The sequence below is a fragment of the Dermacentor albipictus genome, chromosome 9 (genome assembly GCF_038994185.2).
Source record: "Dermacentor albipictus isolate Rhodes 1998 colony chromosome 9, USDA_Dalb.pri_finalv2, whole genome shotgun sequence".
Classification (NCBI taxonomy): Eukaryota; Metazoa; Arthropoda; class Arachnida; order Ixodida; family Ixodidae; genus Dermacentor; species Dermacentor albipictus.
In genome coordinates, this window is record NC_091829.1 from 26,589,455 (window position 1) to 26,608,166 (window position 18,712).

At 45.5% G+C, this 18,712-nt stretch overlaps 1 protein-coding gene and 1 long non-coding RNA gene across 6 annotated transcripts in view; one reads left to right on the forward strand and one right to left on the reverse strand.

The window, feature by feature from the left end:
* LOC135901907 (uncharacterized) overlaps positions 1-18,712 on the reverse strand; it is a 368,968-nt gene that overhangs the window by 296,384 nt on the left and 53,872 nt on the right. The window lies entirely within an intron of this gene.
* LOC135901993 (uncharacterized) lies at positions 2,135-8,436 on the forward strand. Its single transcript, XR_010564347.2, has 3 exons — positions 2,135-2,547; positions 3,664-3,756; positions 8,208-8,436. It is a non-coding gene; the product is annotated as an uncharacterized lncRNA (long non-coding RNA).

Consider the following 18,712-nt stretch of genomic DNA (forward strand, 5'->3'; position numbering starts at 1 on the left):
CTCAAGCAGCATCTGCAGAAAGAGCCGTGCAAAACGCTCATGGCTTCGCGTCTGCTGGCTGTACAAAAAAAAACTATTAAGTTTGTAGTTGTATAGTAAAGGAACGTTCTACTGGCTTACAAACAGCTGCCTGAACGGAGTGCTCAAAAAGAAAGGGAGAATAATCTAAGAAAGTATAGAGAACCAACGTACAACTTGCGATGCATAAAGTATTTACAACACCGACTAACAACGGTATTTACTGAAATATTTCCCCTCCCAAATTGGAGACAGTATTATTGAATGCATGAATAGGATATCAAGCCAGTCATTGTAGATATAACAAGATTCCATAAATTGGCGGGGCATTTGCAGACCAATCTTTGTTCACGGAACAGTGGTGAGGCATTTTTCAAGTGTGCGCGCTACTGCCCACCTGCCAAGTACGTTCGCGATGTCTTGGCATATGTAGACCTGCGCGAGACTCGCCCGTCTCCCCTCGCGAAACGGGTAGGACAGGTGCACATGCTGAATACGGGAAAGAAATACTTTGCAGAATGAAATTGAATTTTGTCAAAACACCAGAGCTCTGGATTGCAGGTTACAGCGTGCACAGGGGCGCTCTGCCAGATTTTAAAGCGAAGCTTTCTATGCCTCCTCCCTCACTTTTTCCAATTCTGCTGCTGCTGCTGTCACCATGGCTTGCCAGCCGCGTCGGTGGGTGGTTTGAGAGCGTGCATAATGAACATGAGAGGGACGCGGGGAAGGCGTGTGCGAGTCCTTTTAGCGAGAACTTCATGGGCATCGCTACAATGCTCTTTGGACCTCTTTGGCCGTCACAATGCCCACTGAAACACCCTGGCCATCGACACAATGCCCTCTGGAAGACTAATTACGCGTTAGCCCCCTTCTGCCCACCCCCACCCACCGCAAAAGTAGTGCAGAAGGTGCAGCACTTACTTTTTTGTATTCACATGAAACAGCGCAGAGGAGAGACAGTATGGTACTAAGGGGAGACAAGAGAATGCTTAAAGCCAACACCCAGACGAAATGTCATCACAGTTCCCACACTTTGCCAGGAAATTGTTGTTGTCATTCAATAGCCTTTACCACAGCTGCACCCTCGCCGAGCAAAGGGGTTCGGCGATGGTATAGGCACAGCTATTGAATGGGAACAATACTAAATTGCTCTGCTCGTGGTAGTTTGAGGGCGAGCGTAGTTGGGTCGAAAATGACTTGTCTACCGCATGCACAAAATACCTCGATTTTGAGTATATCTTCCTCATTACCCGTCAAACTGCTATTATAAGCAACTGCAGTAAGACAAAGACCGACATCAGATTATGACAACGACAACTCACGGTGCTGTCCACCAGAGGGGAATCGTTGTTATATTTGTTCTTTCTTTTGAGCGGTCATAGGCCCCACTCGCTCATCCGCTCATAAAAACAAAGAAAAAAAAACCCCGAGATCTGGATTCGCTTCGGTTGCACTTACACGACAGCAGGCATGAAAGACTTTTCGTACTTGGAAACTTCAGGTTTTCGTGTAATTCTGCACATGTGAAATTTCGTGGTGTCGCCTATACGTGTAGAAAGCTATTATGCAAGTACTTTTATATCTGCCGTTAATCCAAGCTATTTAAAATTTGAGTGAACACTCCAGTTCAGAAATATGAGCATTGTGAACTTCTTGAAAATGCCAATTAAAGCTTTTTTTCTCTCACTGTTTCTCTGTGCATAAAAGAAAAGACAGACTCGCAAGTACCTCTGTATCTTATACAATCAGGAAGGGCCACGTCTCTTTACAAATGAACGTCCAAGCAAACAAACAAAAAAGAAAGCATCGACAAATCAATTCACTTACACGCAGTTACCAGCCCACCTTTGCCCCATTTGATTTGATATCAGCTCATGTTTCTGGAAATAAATTTCCAGTGAAACTACCCGTAAACACAGAAAATGGCTTAGAGGTAGCATAAAATAAATAGCTTTGAAAGTAATACACACACATAGTTTAAAAGAATATTTGTTTTTATGCCTTGAAAACGCAACCGAAATTGAAATAACTTCCCCCGACGGGTGTCGCCGCTATCGCCGCTACGTCATTTCCTGCGTCTCGCGGCGGGCCGCCGGGAGCACATGTGTGCGTTCTCCGTGACATTCTTGAAGTTGTGAGTAATTAGATTGTTTTTTGCTGCGTTTAGGTTGTACCACCTCGTTGTTTTCGTGTACTTTTGTGCTCATCGACGCGAAGTGAGCGTCCGGAGTGAAGGCGACGCGATTATGCGTGAGAAAGAAGGGCACCAGCGGCCTACGACATCGGTGTTTCTTTGTGACAGTGTGTTTACTACGCCTACGACGGCAGTCATTCGTGGCGAAGGAGAAAACATCTTCCATTCGGCCTCAACAGTGATGAAGTGGACGTTTTGTTTTTCGGCGGAATGCATCGTCAACATGGTCCATCCACTACGTAAACGAAACGGCGTGCCCAGAGTACAGATCGTGACAGCGCTCCGCCTTCAAACCGAGGGCCTTTTGCAAGGCGCATGAACTGCTCATATAAAAGGTACGTACGTAGCCACGTTCAGCGTCGCTTTTTTTTATGGTGCGTCATTGTGGTAGTAATTTTCGCGTAATTTATTTAAAGGACAGCGCAAGGTGTGTTGGATGCGAGTGTAGTATATGTACTCCAGGCGTAGCCTATGGGCACCGAATGTGAAACAGAAAAAAAAAAAATGAATGTTTCATTGTTCACGTGTCCTCAACTAGAGTTGTAGAGAATTAAGTACTGCTACGCGTCAGTATTCGGCGCAGGCAGGGAAGTAATACTTTGGTTTGACTAATTGGTTCTTTCTGTTACCAAAGATGGGCGCAGACTTATACCGGTGTCACACGGCCACTTTCGAGCACGATTGAGCGCGTTCTGGATCGAAATTTTCGACCGCGATTGGCTCCCGTCCACCGATTGTGCAACGAGGCCAAGCGCGTCCAGAAATTCGATTCCAGTCAGGATCGATCGCGGCCAACAGTGTGCAGTGTGACAACCGTATTAAATGTCGCTTGTGTACGTTCACTCAATTGTTATTATTTTTTTTTTGTCGGAGGTCCCGTGGTAGGTAATGGCGCAGGCAGCTTGCAATGCTTGTGGTTTCATGACTAGAACTAATGCAAAACAAAAGAACCACGACCGTCCCGGCTACGTACTTATCAATCGCTTTAAGTTGTGCTCGTTTGTTATAGAAGCTGTCGTGCTGTTGCGGATGAATGCGTGGTTGCGCTATTTGTTTATAAATTTATCTTTTTGTATAAATAAGCACACCGAGCCTAATCAATTTTTTTCTCGTCCTTGTACTCGTTTCTTGGTTTCACGCAGGCGTGCTTATTATTACTACTATTTGTTTTCTTGTTGTGTGACTGAACCCTGCCTAAGGCGTCCTGTCAGTTGTCAACAGTATTTCTGAAATGAATTGCACTTAGCGTCCTACGGTTATTGTACGCTTCACTACCTTATTTTAATGTCTAGTTATAAAGTGTCTGGTTATTGTAACTATTCTTGGCCTTTATATATGTATTTATTAAGCTGGTAAATGCTTAATTGTATTTGCAGTTTTGAGAGGTTCTTTTATTGAGTCGTCAATCTCGAATGGTATTAATGGTGGGTTGTTTTCTTGTGCCCATGCAGTTGCAGTCAGCATGAAGCAATTGCATGAGAACCGACTGGCTGTCTTGGGCCTACATGTTGCTGAAAAGACAGTGAAGACGTCTGACCCGACAGGTATACTTTTTTCATCACAATTGGCCTACATATTTTTTTCACCGGAGGATGAAGACCTCCCCCAGTGAGCTCCAATTACCCCTGTCTTGCGCTAGCTGATTCGAAGTGAGGCCTGCAAAATTTTTTGACTTCATCATAGTCTACTTCTCTACCGTCCTTGACTACCCTTCTCTTCTCTTGGCATCCATTCTGTAAATGTGCCACCGGTTATCTGCCCTATGCATTACATGGTTGAAGAAGGCACTTGGGCTAGTTGGTGCTCATTGCAGACTTGAGACATCAATAACTAGCGTGAAAAAGACAACATCAAGAAGCACATAAGAAAGAAGTCTAGACTTCAACTGAAATTTTTGCTACACAGAAACATGGAATGCACAGAATGTCGACGGACAGAAACAACACAGGAGCTATCGGAACAAATTTATGAACAGGTTAATTTCACTTACGAACATTCTTGGTAAGAGCCAGAGACGGGTGCTTACACACCTATTCCCCACTTTTTTGATGCAAAGTGGTTCGTATATTTCCCTATGTACCTGCTTCTGGAGCTGCCTGAGCACACGATTGCTTTGAAACTGCTTGGCGCATGAGCACATATGGCAATGATTGGCCATGTGGCCACCAGCCACCAAGGCACTCAAAGCTGCCCTATGTGCCCTCAAGCAAAACAGGTCGGTGTTTAAACGACCGCTTGGGGGAACAAAGATAGGGCATCTGTCATGGCTGGTGGCCATCTGGCCAATCATTGCTGTAAGTGCTCATGCACTGAGCAGTTTCAAAGCACTCATCTGCCCACGCGGCTCTAGAGGCAGGTCGACAAGAAAATATTCGAAGCACTTTGCATCGAAAAGCGGGTGATAAGTGTGTAAGCACCCCTCCCTTGCTCTCGCCAAAAAAGAGTGTTCGTATCTCGAAATGAACCTGCCCATCGATTGGCTCCAATACCTCCTGTGTCAGGCAGGGAAAAAGAAAGATAAATGTTGCTTCCATGCGTTGAGGTCGCATCCCCTGAATCCTATGTTTCTGTGTAGCCAAAATTTCAGTTGAAGCCTAGAGTTCTGTCCTGTGTGCTTCTAGCTGTCGTCCGTTGTCTTTTTCGCGCTAGTTAATGATGTCTCACGTCTGCACTACATGGCCTGACCAGCTCCCTTTTTTTACTCTTTATGTCAGCTAGGATATCAGCTCCTTCATCTACTTTCTGAACCACGTTGCTGTCTTACTGTTTCTGCTGCCATCAGGATAGGAGTGGACATGACAAATGAAACTGAATGTCATTTAGACAGAGGAGCAGTGAGACTTCCTGTGCTTTACCTTTTGCTGTTGTACATAATAGTTGAAATTGCACCAACACATCTTTTCCACCTTGTGATTTTCCCATAGCTGTGGCAAATAAATATATAGGCTTTAAGAAACTAGAAATGCAGTTTGCCTAAGAAAGAGAATACTCTTGCACCTAAAGGTAATGTGTATGATGCTCTGACTCCTTTGATGCATGTGCCTTGAGAGGTGTTGACGTTGTTCTTCATTTCTTTCTCAGTAAGCTTTACTTGATGGGTCTGACTTTGTATAAAGAAATAAGTTCTAAAGAAACCATAATACATAACAGGCAGAATTGTCGAGGTTGAAAGTCAAGTTTTCTTTCATGACATATTTTTTTCAGGCTGTACTAGTTGATCCATGATGTTCGACAGACAGCGCAGACTTGTACAAGGGACGTCAAAAGTGGCGAGAAATGGAACAAATGCTATCGCCTCTTTCTCCATCCTTTGTCGAGTTCACATTGTCTAACGTCATCGACCAGTACCAACTAGCCCGTTTGCGTACCTGTACTAGTTGAGCCATTTATACTATGGTACTCTAAACCAAATGTGATAAATTCAAAATTGGTGCCTTTTCTATCTTTGTACAAATACCTGTTTCATAAAATAGTTTAAAGTGTTATGGTTGATGTCATGTTTCGACACCACCATAACCTCATAAAATATCTTCATGGATGCAAAAGGTGCCTCTTGTGCAAGTTCCGTTCTAGCCTGACACGGAAAACAAACCTGGCAGAAGGTAGAGCACATGCTCTTTTGTAAACAAAACGCATGATTGCATTTCCTTGGCAGTTATTGCAATGTTTTCTGATGTTTATCTGCATGAACATTAATTATCTCAGATGCTAAAGACACATCACTAGACACTGTGAGCAGAAAAAAGTGATTGTGCAGTACTGTTGAAGTCATGCAACATTATGTTTAAGCAAACTGGCAGGGATGCTAGCTGTTAAAAAGAAAAAGCTGACTTCTAGAAAAATTTGCACTCCTAAATGTGGAATTGAAATTCACTATGCTTATAAGCTACAAAAGATTTCCAGGATGATCAGACTAGTTACACTGGCCATTTGCTGATTCAATAAGGTTCACTGAAGCTTGTTTTTAAATTCACACTGTTTTTATGCAGGGCGATGATTTTCAGTCTTGTGGAATTTTTAAATATAGTCCTGTTGCATATAGCATAATTCTAGTCCTTGAGCAGGAATATTCAAACACGCAGATATATCTAGCACAAGAAATCGAAACATATTAAACTAATTAAAAAAATTTATTATCTTTCGAATGAATTACATTATAGCTAATATAACCGAAAAGAAAGGGGCTTAACCAAGAAACCCGATGTTTATTAATCATATCCTAAGAAGCCAGCAAACACTGACACCAAGGACAAGTTAGGGTAAATTACTTGTGATTAACAAATGAAATAAAGAAATGATAAATTAATGGAAATGAAAGTGGATGAAAAAACAGCTTGCTGCAGGTGGGGAACGAACCCACGTCTTTGCATTACGCGTTAGATGCTTTACCAATTGAGCTACTGCGGGCGCCGTTTCCCCATCACTTTCTTGGGTATTTATGCTTCCTAGTAGAACGCTGGGAGTGTTTGCCAGCGCCACCACATATCTGGGGCACATATTGTAATTTACGAATCATAGCCAGTGAGATTACAAGGTGTATCTACTTGGAATTGATTTCCAGAATGGCGTCAGTTTGGAGATATGCACCATCAAACTTGCCAGAAAAATGCACTGTTGTTCCACTTACTTTTTTAACAAAATGTTCTTTTATGCACTGAGGCACAAAAGTGGGTTGTGCACTGATGCACAACCCACTACTTTACCAGTAGTACTGAAAACATTTTGGCTCTTTATCTTTAATGCACTGATGTTTAAGCTATAGAATATCACTTGCCCCATCTTCCTTCCTCTTCACGTTCCAAAGTAATCGAGCAATGCATGGCATCGAGTGGTGATGTCCGGTTGAAACAGTGGGCTGTAATTGAATTTCTCACTGCGGATGGTTCTGCGCCCTTCAACATTCATTGCCATCTGAAAGCAGTTTACGGGGATGCCTGTGTTGAAATCAGCACTGTGTGTAGGTGGGAAAGTACTGAGAAACATCAAAATCCAGCCGCATCAAATGTCCAGGATCAGCACCGAACTGCACAGCCAACAATGGCTTCTTATGAGGATCATCAACATCGGGCAGACGAGTTGAATCGGGTCAATCGTAAGATCAAACAACACCAGATTGCAGCAACACTCGCTATTTCCATTGGTTCAGTGAACCACATAATTAAAAACCTCTTGGGTTACAAGAATTGAACTTGTTGGCTATGCTTCGACTTTTTCATGTCAGTCGTCAGTTACCGTGACACCCAACAAGCGCAAGTCTTCTTGTAACGCAGGTCTTTAATGACGTGGTTCACTGAGGCAATGGAAATGGCGAGTGTTGCAATCTGGTGTTGCTTGATCCTGCGATTGCACCGAGTCAACTCATCTGCTGTTGTTCATGACCCTCATCAGAAGCCATTGTGGGCCATCCATTTCGGTGCTGATCCGGGAGATTTGATGTGGTAGGATTTTGGTCTTTCACAGTCTTTGCCCACCTCTGCACAGTGCTGACGTCAACACAGGCATTCCTGTAAACTGCAGTCAAATGGCCATGAATGTTGATATGCGCACAACCTTCCACAGTCAGAAATTCAATTACAGCCTGTTGTTTGAACTGGACGTCACCACTGGATGCCATGAATTGCTCGATTACTCTGGAACGAGAAGAGATAGGAAGGCGAGGCATGTGACATTCGATAGCTTAAGCATAAGTGCATCAATGATAAAAAGTTCAAAATGTTTGCTGTAATATTGGCAAAGTAGTGGGCTTGGAGGCAATAATTTCTGAATTGCCCTCATATAGTTGTGTAGCCTGTCTCCTACATTCATGATGTGGCAGATTAAATGCCTTATTCTTTCGAAATAACGATTTCCTGGAAGTAAGCACTATCTGTGCTTGTTTTCTTTAACCTGCTCTTCATGTGATCTTGAAATATTAAAGTGAATGATGCAGGGAAGCGCTGCTAGTCATGTTTCGTGTACTTTTCCTGACATTAAATTGCAACAAATCATTTTGCAGGTAGAAAAGAAGCAGATGGCTACAGTGATCAATGAAGAAATGGCTTCATCTATGATGGCTCGCCTTAGGACATTGGAATGGAGCTGCAAAAAGGCATCATCATCCTCGCCTGTGTCCTGGAACTTTGGTTTGAATGAGACTGTTCTTCAATGTAGAACGGCCGCAAGACTTGTCACCACAAGGCATAGTGCAAGCTCAACATATTGTACAGGAGGCTAGAATAAATGACCCTCCATGCAGTCACTCTGTATCTGTGATAAATGGGACCATTTCACGCAGAACACTCACAAGTGATAATGTGTTTTCTCTCAAAGTTGCTATGCAGTGCATTTGTAAACACATTACCTATTGTATGCACACCATACATAACATTTCTGTGTGCTAGCCTAACTGTAGACTTAGAAACAAACAATGAAGTGCATATGTACCCGCTTCCACATGCCGTACTTCAAGGGCTATTATATTGCTCATTACACCCGATAGGTGAAGGGGTAATATATTCCTGATCACACCCTTACACCCCATGGGTCGAAGGGTAATATGTTGTTCAAAACACCCTCAAGGGATAGGGTGTTATTGGAATATAAAATAACCATCATAAGGGTGTAATTCCCTATAAAACCCAGCTTTTTCAAGGGTGCTAGGGGGTTAGTTATAGACACCGAAAAAAACCCTTAGGGGTGTAAATTATTTTACAGTGTAGCCTACTTAGACAGTTACGGGGAGATGAACAAAGTTTCTATTGCCTTTTCATCCCACTCTATCTATCTATCTATCTATCTATCTATCTATCTATCTATCTATCTATCTATCTATCTATCTATCTATCTATCTATCTATCTGTCTATCTGTCTATCTGTCTATCTGTCTGTCTGTCTGTCTGTCTGTCTGTCCGTCTGTCTGTCTGTCCGTCCGTCCGTCTGTCCGTCCGTCCGTCCGTCCGTGTGGAGCCGCCAACGTCAACCGCAGCAAGGGGCACTGATGCCGGCTTGCCTGTGTCGCTATTTCCGACAGGGCGGCTAATGTAAGTTTTGCGCGAAACGCAGAGAGCCCATGGGCAGTTGAAGTTTTCTGAGGGCCATAATCGATTCAGGTGTCACTGCAGCACCACGTTGCCACGATCCTTCGGCGACATCCCAGATACGTCGATATACATAAAACAAGCGCAGAGGTATTACCAGCATTCCGAAGTTAGTCGGAGATCGAAGTCTCGAATATCAACGCCTAAGCCAAAATGAAGAAGAAAAAGAAAATCAATACGACGGCCATAATAGGAGCGTATAAAGGCTAAGGGCTTATAGGAGAAACTTTAGCAACTTGCGAGGGAATGCTGAGAATTCCTCACAGTATCGATACCGAGAAGCTCAGAAGCACGGTTGTGGAGAAGGACCATAAGCTTGAGAGAAACATGCAGGTGGGGAGAAAAAAAAAGTGGCACAAAGAAAAGTGATCATCATGATGATCCCGCAGGAGAAGTGTCAGTACAACAAGGCTACAAAATTTTATTCCATGCACTCAAATGCGACGAAGAGATATTCATTTATTTATTTTTCTTTGTGTAAACTATTCCCGGATTTCTTTTCGTTGAAAAATATTTTTCAGGGCAGCAGGGACCGTCTCTGATTTTTTCCTCCCGACTTTAGGCGCTTGCTTGAACAGTTTACAGAAAACATCGATTGATCTTTGACAACGTCAAACTCTACGTTGTGGGGCCTTCCGGTTAGCATAACTTCACAGGCAAAGGCATTTAAGAACTGTTTTTTGTTGTATGCCACATTAGTTTTTTTTTTCTACATTTCGTGGCACCGTTTGCGAGTAGATTGTCGTAGAGGCTGTTTTCTTTCTTTTTCTTGTTTTCTTCTTTCCGTACTAAATTGCTTATTTTCAAACATACCGCATGGCCAATATATTAAGCGGCATCCGGCCGGATTACACTGCTACACTCTTCTGCCGCTAAAGTTGCCCGTGCCAGGTCTTACGTTCTTGACTAAATTATTCCTCGGAATTTTAATCATGGCAGCCTACAAACAACTGTCATGAAACATAACACTTACAGCGCACGTTTGCTGCCCTAAATTTTCGCAGTCTATTAAATATTAAAAGTGCAAAACAATATCTGTGCTCGAACCTGAAATGGATGTAATTTTACTGGCGCGGCGCTCTACGCCGCAGCGTAGTGGCATCTGTGAAAAAATGTCCGGCCCTGCTCGGCGTGCCAAAGCTCTTAAAAGCGCCAGAAGCTTTGTCGCAACCGTGTACAATGCGTCGGCGTTCTTGTCGGAGCCGTTAAGTTAGAACACCGTCCGAGAAGTTCAAACGAAACGGTAAACCTTCCCATCGCAGTCGGTGCTTCTCCCTTCATGCAAAATTTCGAATTTCGTTAAACCTCCTTTAGTTCCCCAGAGCCCAGCTGCAAACAGACACTTCTTCAGCTTTGTGAAGTCTCCAGTGAGGCGCGATCGTCTTTGGAAGGTGAAAAAAAAAAAATACTCAAGGTAGCCGCACCAAAATGCCAGAACACCAACAGGCATATAGCCATGCCGGTTCACCACGCGTGCTTTTATTTCCTACCAGTTCCGGCGCGCAAACTGCAATTCGCTTTGTTTGCTTCGCAAGAGAAGCACGCGTCCTGAGCTTGAAGCTTTGGGCCTGCGTTCGCTACATAAGCTTCTTATTTCTTCTCATCGCCTTCGAATTGAACTTAGCCCCTTCACGAGATTAGGCTGCAAGGAAGCAGGGGATAAAATTGGAAGAACAAAAACAAATCGAAAACGTTTGTCGTATTTTTTTCTTCAGGAGAGCTGCCCAATTTATGCATACATTACTTATCACGTGCTCTATTCAACTAGAAATGAAGTGGTGGTGCGGAAGGGACTCGACTGAAAATGCACATTTCTTGGAGAAGAAACGCTTGCGTGTTTGTGAATAGACCAGCAGTCAGTGCAACGCGGAAAGCTCCTGTTTAGTCGGATATTACTCGTCTTGAAGACCTCTTGGCGACACGAACGCCCAGAATATGTCCAGAGTCGTTCACTTGACTTACGAACAGACGTACCTATACGCTACTGCGTTATAAGCACACTTTTGTTCGAACATCATTCTCGGCACCAGAGCTCCGATAAATGCGGAGAAAGAACGAAGCTGCGCTTTTACCCCGTATGGCGAGCGTTTTAATTGATACGCTCGCGCAAAGTTTATAATCGCAGGGCTGAAGTCGTTGCTCTGGCAGCTGCTCTGTATTATCTCGCTCTAAGCGCGGTTGCGTAAGATATTCCCGGGGAGAACAGAACAAGACGCTGCATTAAACGCCGCCAAGCGAGTCGCCATATCTCCCCGCCAATTCTTTACATTCGCGTTGCAGTGCAGCCTAGACCGAGAAAAGAAACGTTAAATCTTCGCTCCTTGCCACGCGAGCGCTAAAGATGCGGAGACGTGGGAGGAGGCTTCTCGAAAATGTCCTGAAATTAATCTGATTGCGCAACCCGCAAGAGGTATTCCGCAAGTCCCGTGCAGTATATATTCTCTGAGAATAAAGAGATACGCGAAAGCTGCTCAATTTCGCAACTACTTGAGGTGGAAACACGACTCAGTTTTTCTGTAATTCATCGTATACTCACAGAGAGTTTAGGAGACAGATTTTAGGGCTTGCGAAACGCTTATGGCAGGGTTGTTGCGACACAACGATATTCTGTCTTGAAAACAGTCTTGCTGCTTTCAAATTTACGCGGTCTTTTAATGGCGACGTATTTATCTTCCCTTATTCTTCGTACTTTGCAGCAGGTTCCTGGCTCGTCTTGCTTTAGGAAAAATAATGCGTGACCGATGTGGAAATCGAACATCTGCCGTCGAGCACAGCAGTCATGGGCTCTAACAATTAGGCGCTGATCGGCATTTTTTTTAAATGCCGGCCACTAGGTAACAGTCACACAAATGCTTCTCTCGTTCCAAAGGCAGCCAGCTCTTTGAAACACTCTGCACATGCAGCTCGCCGTACAAATCAGAAGGCGAACCCCCCCCCCCCCTTTTCTGTTTTTTTTTGCCAGTCTTGGTTGGCCCGTCCTGTAAGACGCACGTGTCCCTTTTGCGGAAAATTGGGCGGCAATTTCCGAATATCATTGCAAATAGCCGTCGCATTCTTCCTGTCCTGTCCGATATTAACGCTTTACAAGACAACGACACGGTGTTGATCGCACAAAGCTAATACATCAACTCGGTTTACCGACCGAAGTGATCTCTGTGTTGAGCCACGACATTGGTCTCATATACGAGAGGCCCAACATAGACGTTACGTAGCAGATTTGAAATGAGTGAGCACGATAGAGGTGGGTGGCTGACAAATATTCCAATGATTTGTCCTTTGGGGTGGGGGTGGGGGGGGGGGAGTTGCATTGGGTTGGGTGCACGAACACTATCATATTTCAGTTCCTACGTGAAGTGATGAGATATTGGAAAGATATTATTATTCATCCATGACAGTGCACGTACGCATCTGCACTTCTCTGGGCGGAAACCCCTGCCACCAGAAAAGCTCACGACCACGCTCACGCGTGCCACGGCTGGTGACGCGCCCCGCAGCCAAGAGGCTCCGCTTTCTGCAGTTATTGCTGCACCCAAATGCTGCACAGTGCTTCGCCCACTGCCCTGTACGAGCTGAAACCGCACAACTAACTCGCAAAACGAGGCTAAAGCATCTCCATATTGTTTTACTCCACGCGATCACAACACAGTCAGGCAGCACCGCACAGGATCGCACAAGCCAGAATGGAAAAGAGGCTAGCCGAACGTTCGTTGCTTTTCCTAATCGTCCTATGAAGAAGCCCCAGATGCAAATGTACACAGAAAAACAACAACTGAGGAAGGGTGAAGGGTGATATATAAAGGGCTCAAGAAGAGGAAAGAGAAATAAAGAAAGGCAGGGCAATAAAGAAAAAAAAGCAAAATGCCGCAGCAGAGAAACAAGCCAAAAATGAGTCATGCACCGGGATTCACACAGAAACAGCGCTGCACTCAACGTCCGGATATGGTCCACAAATTCGCACAAAAGTAGACCCCGTCAGTGATTAGGATGTTTATATGCAATCGTTAGTCTAAACCTGTCGTTTTTAAGAACGATCGAACAGCTCCCTGAGCCACAGAGCTTACTGCAGAAATTACTACAGGGAACGATGGCGCCAGTGTCTTTGAGCTACCAGAAGAACGGTGAAATATTTCTGGTCTTCTTGCTTGCGGCTCCAGAAGTTGTTACACTTTATGGTTCTAAATTTCCAAGCATTTCATCGTTTCCTAAACACGGCAATGCAATGCGTCCACTCCGAACCATTACGCATTGGAGCGTTGATAAAGCAGCACTTTGATGAAAATTAATGGCCAATTTTCGAAGCAACAAAGCGGTTACAAGCCAGAAGGACGAAGTTTAGGCACATCAATGCACTGTGCGTAATTACCATGCTGGCTGAACATCCATACGTCCTGCTGCCTTTAGTTCCCTTTCTTTCTTTCTTTCTTTCTTTCTTTCTTTCTTTCTTTCTTTCTTTCTTTCTTTCTTTCTTTCTTTCTTTCTTTCTTTCTCTCTCTCTCTCTCTGAACCCCTATTCAGGGAGCTTTATCCTGCCTAGACGCATGATCTGTGGAAAATAGGATGAAGTAAAGCTCGTGTTCTTTCTTCTTCGCAACAATAGAGCGCAAGATGTTCTAAGACACACGTATTACTCGTATGTTCAGAAAGTTAGTGACGTACACAAAAAAAAAAAGGTTTCCAAGGAATCGCTGCAGAACTCGGAGAGTGGTTAAAGCAGCAGGAAGCAGCAAAGCGAAGAAGACAAGTACTTATACCCAGCCACCAAAGTTTAGCGCACTTTCGGAAGAGGCATCTGAAAGAACGGTTGCACCGAGATTAGAGTCGGGTAGCTAACAAGGACACCGTGTTCTTTTGCTATTGAGGACAATCAAGCCCCACCTACGAGTTTTTTTTTTTTCAACGCGAACGAACGCGCTCAATTCTACGAAAAAAAAAGAATCTAATGTCTCCACCGATTAACCCAACACTCTCTTTAACTAAACCGCAGGCCCTTCTGCGTTTGGAGCTCACGTTTGGTTTCTACGTTTGGTGCTCTGGTTGCGCCTAGTTTAGTAGTTCGCTTTACTGAAACCTCTTCCACTGCCTTAGCGGCAGAGCAACTTCTATAGAAAGCAGGACGTTTAACGCCGCCAAATCTTGGAGCCCTTAATTTCCAACACAGTCTGTCGGGAGTTGCGGGCGATGAAGCAACAAAGGCGGCCACCTCGTGGCTGGTAGAAACTTTGGTTTCCCGGAACAGCGCTCGCCTAAGTGCGGGCATTACAAAGAAATTGCAAAAGTGTTTGGCGAAGAAATCCACAATTTCTCGCCGGGGAGTCTTTTAACGTTTGCGACGCAGTTCGGATGTTAATGCTACAGTTTCAGCCTCCTTTCTTCTACACTCTCTCTCTCTCTCTCTCTCTCTCTCAAAGTTTCTCTGCGTCCACTCTTTTGCAGTACTTCTGCTATACAGCAGTGAACTATAATTTAGACCTCCGGAAACAGTTCTTCCATGCACGCGCCTTCGTAATCTGCTGTGGCGACATCCTCCCTGTAAACCTCCCATAAGAGAGAGGCAGGAAAGAAAGTGATGTTAACTAGAAAAGCGTCCTCTTTCTTACCCTACGCTGCAAGAAAGAAACAAAATAGAATAGAAAGAAGAAATATCGGAAGGAAAGGCGGGGACAATGTGTGAATTCTCGGGAACAGAAGCACACTGCAGCCAAAGGTGCTCGCACAAGTAAGCTGTTTTCAGAAAGCACAAAAGTACCCACACTGGCCTAGGCCTATGATCGCCAGGGATGGTGACCCAGTAGCGTCAGCCCGAACAGCCGATGATTGTCCAGCGTGGTCAACGCATTGGACATTAACTCTTCTTGCATGTCAAATCGGGGACGGTGCCAAGATAAGCTTCCGCCGCCGGTAGACATCCCATGCAGCGCTATCGGCCATTCAAACCAGCGCTCAATAAGCTATCGTGAAGGTAACTCCTAACCACGGACCACACAGGAGAGGCGCCACGCTTAGGTACAGTCTCGCTGCTTGTCGGAGTTGTAGATGCAGGTTAAGTCTGCGTAGTCCAATGCACCTGAGGTGTACGTGTGGTATTCCCGTTTGCCGACAGGAGTGTGACTGACTAATGGCGAAAACGCCTTCGCAGAGTTTGCCCGAGAAAGTGGTATGAGAAAGGATAGACAGTTGGGCGAGTTGGTACGGTAACTTGGTCTTGGCTTGTAGCGCGAAGTGAACACGGACACAGAAAGGAGCAGACAGAACGAGCGCTTGTCCTGTCTGCTCCTTTCTGTGTCCGTGTTCACTTCACGCTACAAGCCAAGACCATGGTGTGAGAATGCCGCGGTGGTATACCGTCGCCACTGCCATTCTTCAAAGTGTCGCGCCAGGACACAGGCAACGCAGAAAGCTGGCAGATGGCCGATATCACCACGCACTCGCAGTGGCAAGATACGAGAGTGCAACGAATGCATAAATGAAGCCTTTGGGTTGCATTTGGCATACGGTACACGTCGCTGTTATACTCAAGTTTGCAAGCGTAAAAGCAATCACAGAGAGGGGGGAAAAAGTGGGACGCACAGCGTCTGCGTTCTCCATACAGAGTAAAATCGATACTACATAGAGTAAAGGTAATGTGAAAAAGAGTTAGAGGAAGAATGGAAAAGAAAGAACTAGGTAATAAAGAAGCACTAAAAGTGGAGTAAGAACACAATGAGGACGCTATACCATGTACTTCCCAAGAACTAACACGACTCAGTATACGACTAATATCGATGTAGGGAGACACCGCGCCAACATTCTGTGGTAACCCTCATTAGCCCATTCTATACGTATGCCTTCTTTCTTGTGAGCCAATACACCCACATCTCGCCTCAAGGACCAGATCCGTCCGCTTCTCGGCAAATATTTACCCCTAAACGCAGCCGAGGCAACACCCGTCGAAAAAATAAAAACTGTCAACTGCCCCCGCCCTCCGGGCCACAGGGCGCCTTCAATGTCTCGCAAACAGACACCCTAAACCCAGCCAAAAGTGGACGGCACATGGAGCTTCATCATTAGTACGCGGGGTGGGGGATGAGCCTAGCGCGGGCCAAGGAAATCGACTCCCGCACCCAAAACTTCCCAATTAGCGAGCGTCCAGTCGCTAAAGGGGTCAGCAAACTCGCGACCCGGGCGCATTAGCAGGACGTCGACTCGCGACGATCTGACAGGCACACATCCATGCACTAGCGCTCCCGTGTCCTGTTCAAAGAACCCAGGAGACCACGCGCAAGCTCTGTTCGTAATGGGAGGAAACAGCCGGGCGCAGTTGTTCAAACGAGCTTCGTTCTGCGCAAAGCCCGGTATCGAAGTGCGCGCTAACGATCGCGGCTAATAGAGGCATAACGGGGCCCACTAAATGCGCACAGCGTTGTGGACGCTATGCAGAACTCTCCTGAGAGCCATGCACAAGAAGATGGCATCAGGGTAGCCCTGTTTCCTCTGGGCTGATGCTCCGGCGTCGTCTGCTACTTAAGCAGGCTGAACAGACGACAGCGCATGAAGGCGCGGAACCTACTACCTACCCGGAGCCATCAAAGCTGCGTTTTCACGGTGCACATAAGCGTGACTATCACGGAAAGATGGCATTGTCTTCTGCTGCACACACTGCACACATTAGCGAGTGCATCGTTACCACTCCTAACTTTTGAAACGTTGTATAAATCCGCACACATGAAGTATAAGGAATCGGGTTGTCACTCGGACAGCCGGCGTCGATTGTATGCACGCGACAGTTGTGTCCCGTTTCTATAGAAATAGGGGTGGGAAGGGTAAGTCCGTTAGTTTTGTGGTGCAGCGATTGGTCGCCTATACACATCGCACTCTCTCTATAAAGTGCAGCCCCCAACTCCCAGCGTGCCGTGTAATATATTGAAGAGCTCGAGATATCTATAGCGCGCCTCCTGCGAGTAGACGGCAGCCGGCATTTTCCCAAGCCTGACGTAACCGCTAAAAAGGCCGACGCTTGATGTAGGCGGAATCGTTAAGGCAGACGGCCGACTGTCCGAAAGCAGAGGTTCTATTTTTAAAAAATGTGCCGCTACAATATTGCCACGCGTACATCGTGTATCGATTTCCATTGACCGTTTTTCTTTACCAGCTGACAACTATTACAAAGTCACCTCTCGCCGCAAGACACGCCCTCATGTATCCAAACGTCCTCGAATGTTGGTGCCGATTCAATAGCGAAAGGATATTGTTCGCCCAATAAAGGTTACATTCGTGACCAACTGTTTTGTTACTGCCTGCTTCTTTGCTGTCACTGCAACGTGAAAATATCTTCAAGCTTATAAAACGTTGCACTCCCTCGCGGTAATTGCTTTTATTTACAAAGCTTCCTTCTGCGACTGTAATTTTTTTTAAAATTAAGAACGCTTCGATGTACGATTTTCTCCAAAACACGCTGGCCGGAAGGCAAAATACATCCGAGCCAACATGGGACTGAAGAAGCAGATGATGGCAAGGGGTGACGATGACAAAACAAGCGCATGATGTCACACATGCACACGTTGTAAAAACACTTTAGACTAATCGAGAGGAGCCAGCACTGTCTTCAGAGCACGAATCACTCGCACTGTTGTTTTCGCCACAGGCGTGTCCAAACCAGCCACTATATAGTTGTTTCCAAACGTTAATTAGTTGATTTAGCATCGTGGTAATGTAACAGTCCAACGCCCACTTCTGCCTCCGCTGTCGGCGTAGTTTACCCTGCGTAGCCTCAGACTGTTGAGAAGGAGCATCAAATAAATATCGTGGCAGGCGCTGCAGTTCACTACGCATTCCTGGCGCTCTTGTGTTTTGTGCTAGCAACTATCCTGCGTTGCGCGACGAGTCATCTTGCCCAAAGTTGACGTCCCAAGTTGTGCGAGAGACCGCCAGCGCCGCGGATGTCCCTATTTATTCTCATTACTAACACACGAACCTTTATTTTTCAGTTATTTTCGTCCTGGACAGTCGGGAGACAGCGTCGGCGCTTCAAGAGAGCGCGCTCATCAATACGCGCCTGTCTCAGAGTCCCTTGACAGTATTCGGGAGCCTTCGTCAGATGCGTGGACGGAGGAGTACTCTTGTTTGCTGCAGGCTGACCTACCGCCATGAAAAAGTTGCCGGCAAGTGCTCCGCCCATATGTCACCTCTCGAATGCGGTTAGTGCCCGAAACCCGTCACATTCCATCTGGAAACGGAACGACATATGTGGTAACGCAACGACATATCTGGTAACGTAACGCAACGACACATGTGCTAACGCAACGACATATGTGGTAACGCAACGACGTATGTGGTAACGCAACGACATATGTGGTAACGCAACGACGTATGTGGTAACGCAACGACATATGTGGTAACGCAACGATGTATGTGGTAACGTAACGAAGTATAACGGAACGACGTATGT